The sequence below is a fragment of the Mesoplodon densirostris genome, unplaced genomic scaffold (genome assembly GCF_025265405.1).
Source record: "Mesoplodon densirostris isolate mMesDen1 unplaced genomic scaffold, mMesDen1 primary haplotype scaffold_37, whole genome shotgun sequence".
Taxonomy (NCBI): domain Eukaryota; kingdom Metazoa; phylum Chordata; class Mammalia; order Artiodactyla; family Ziphiidae; genus Mesoplodon; species Mesoplodon densirostris.
Genome location: NW_026778196.1, coordinates 1642115 through 1645522, shown reverse-complemented (window position 1 = coordinate 1645522; position 3408 = coordinate 1642115).

Here is a 3408-nt window from a genome sequence, read left to right as displayed (position 1 = left end):
CCCTGGTCATCACAATGCTCCATGTTCCCTATCATCACAATTCTCCACGTTCTTGGCATCACTATGTTCCATGACACTTCCCATCACAGTGTTAAATGCTTTGTCATCACAATACTCCTCAAGGTTGTCATCAGAATACTCCATGACCCTTGTCATCACAATGATCCATGACCCCTGTCATCACAATGCTCTATGAGACATATCATCACAATGCGCCATGCCCCTTGTCATTACAGTGCTCCATGATGTTCGTCCCCAGAATTATCCATGGTCTTCTCATCACAGTGCTCCACGTTCTTGCCATCACAATGCTCCATGCCCTGGTCATCTCAATGCTCCATGTCCCTTGTCATCACAATTTTCCAGGTCCTTTTCATCACAATGCTCCATGACATTTCTCATCACAATGTTACATGCTATTGTCATCACAATTCTCCATGCACTTGTCATTGTAATGCCCCATGACCAGTGTCATAGCAATCTCCATGCCTTTGTCACCACAAAGCTTCACTACTTTTTCATCAAAATTCTCAATGGCCGTTGTCATCACAATGCTCCATGCCCTTGTCATCACAATGCTCCATGACCCTTGTCATCACAATGCTCCAAGCCCTTATCATCACAATGCACCATTACCTTTGTCATCACAATCCTCCATAACACTTGGCATCACAATGCTCCATGCAATTGTCATCACAATGGAACATGAAATATGCTATCACAATGCTCCCTGACACCTGTCTTCACAATACTCCATGACCTTGTCATCACAATGCTCCATGCCCTTGTCATCACAAAGTGCTATGCCCACTGTAAACACAATTATCCATGAAACTTGTCAGACCAATGCTCCATGCCCCTGTCATCACAATGCTACATGACACCATTCATCAAAATGCTCCGTGTGTCCCATCATCACAAGGCTTCATGACCTGTGTCATCACAATGGTCAATGCCCTCATCATCACAAGGCTCTGTGAAATTTGTCACCACAATGCTCCATGAACTTTTCATCACAATGCTCCATGTCATTGTCATCACAATTCTCCATGAACGCTCTCATCACATTGCTCCATGACCTTGTCATCACAATGCTCCATGATGCATGTCATCAGAATGCTCCATGGCCTTCTCATCACAATGTTCCATGCCCTTGCCATCACAAAGCTCCATTAGCCCTATCATAGCAATGCTCCATGACCCCTGCCATCACGATGTTCCATGGACTTGTCATCACAAGGTTCCATGACGATTCTCATCACAATGCTCCAAGACCCCTGTAATCACAATGCTCCATGCCCCTTTTCATTTCAATGATCCATGAACCCTGTCATCACAATGCACCATGCCCATCATCATAATGCTTCATGCTATTGTCATCACAATGAAATCAGAATTCTCCATGACCTCTGTCATCATAATGCTCCAAACCATTGTGATCACGATGTTCCATAACACTTATCATCACAACACCCCATGACACTCGTCATCACAATTATCCATGGTCTTCTCATCACAATGCTCCATGACCTTTGTCATCACAATGCTCAATACACTTGTCATCACAATGCTCCTTGACACTTGTCGTCAGTATGCTCCTTGAACCCTGTCATGACAAGGTTCCATGCCTTTTTCATCACAATGTTCCATGCCCTTGTAATCACAAAGCTCCATGATGCATGTCATCAGAACGCTCCATGGCCATCTCATCCCAATGCTCGATGCCCTTGTCATCAGAATGCTCCACGACTCCTGTAATCACAATGCTCCATGCTCCTTTTCATCAGAATATTCCATGAGACTTGTCATCACAAGTTTCCATGGTCTTCTCATCACAATGCTCCAGTACCTTGTCATCACAATCCTCCAGGATCCCTGTCATCACAATACTCCATGAACATTTTCAGCCCAATGCTCCTTGACCTTCTCATCACAATGCTCCATGACCCCTGTGATCTCAATGCTCCATGACCCCTGTCATCACAACGATCCATGAACCCTGACAACAAAATGATCCGGGACTCTTGTCATCAAAATCCTCCATGCCCTTGTCATCCCAATGCTCCATGACCCCTGTAATCACAATGCTCCATGACACTTGTCATCACAGTGCTCCATGAACCTTGTCATCACAATGCTCCATGCCTTTGTCAGCAATATGCTACATAATCTTTTCTTCAAAATGTTCCATGCGCTTGTCATCACAATCCTTCATGACCCTTGGGATCACATTGCTTCATGCCCTTGTCATCTCCCTCTTGCCGTTCTGGTTTTTACAGATTTTCAGATGTCCCTTTTGACCCGTGGGAAGTGACAATTCTTTGTAGTGTGGATTTGCATTGCACTCTTGCTAGATTGACCAAAAAGGGCGTATGCGTTTTCTCCTGAATATATTCAGGAGAAAAGGCATATGCCCTTTTTGGCCAAGTGCATCATTGTCAAAGTTGTGATTATTTTCCTGTGCTTTAAAGGCGATTCCAATTTACCTCTTGAAATATGTTTTGTGCAATTCTGCCTCATTTTCAAGTCAGCTTCGTTGCCTTCCCTAAACAGATTTTTGGAAGAGAGTAGTCCTTTATAACTCTGTAGTTTTGTGAATTGCTGTGCCCGTGAGCTCCAATTTTCAAATCCCATTTTTGGGAGCTGACCGCAAATCCACAATTTTGCTTCAGGACCTATACTTGTACCAGGGCTGGCTATACTGTTCCCTGTGGGTGGCTGAGGCTTTGGTTAATTCTTCTTCCTGACGGGAATTTAGAGTGACATGTGCCCGTCGAAATGCCTACGTCTACTCTCTGATTTGTTCTCCCTCTTCCCTTTCATCCTTTGCACAATTAGCAAACTGTGCGAACCAGGAGGTTATAGGGGCTGGCTGTCCTAAGTTGGGAGATTGATAGTAAAGCAGTTGCAATGCCAAACTGGAGCACAAGGAGTGGAAAAATTAGGAGACTTTTAGAAACCTTTCGCCATCACAGGGTGTCCATGCTCTAGGTTTCCCATACACGTTATAACTGTAGTGATATTCCCTTCTACCTGGAGATTTGGGATCCATGGAATGGTGGCATGCATTACTACTTTAAAGGGTCTGCATTTTCTCTCCCAATCTCCAGTCCTCTCAGTCCCAAGTGTCCAGCCTTATGTCTCATCCAGCTGTCTTTGCAGAGAGGGTCATTCCCGGTTTCATCAGAACCCCTGAAGGAATTGTGTAAGAATTTCGCTTTTTTTGTGTGTGTGTTTTTGAAATTCATTTTTATAATGGGGTTGAGCTGATTTTCACTGACGTATTTATGCCGGTCTAGACACACTTGATTCCCTTACGGAGACATATCAATACATAGGTTTTAAGATTCTTACTAGTCAGATATATTCCTCTGCAGGGAATAGGGGTTTTGAGTCCCGTTCACTGAG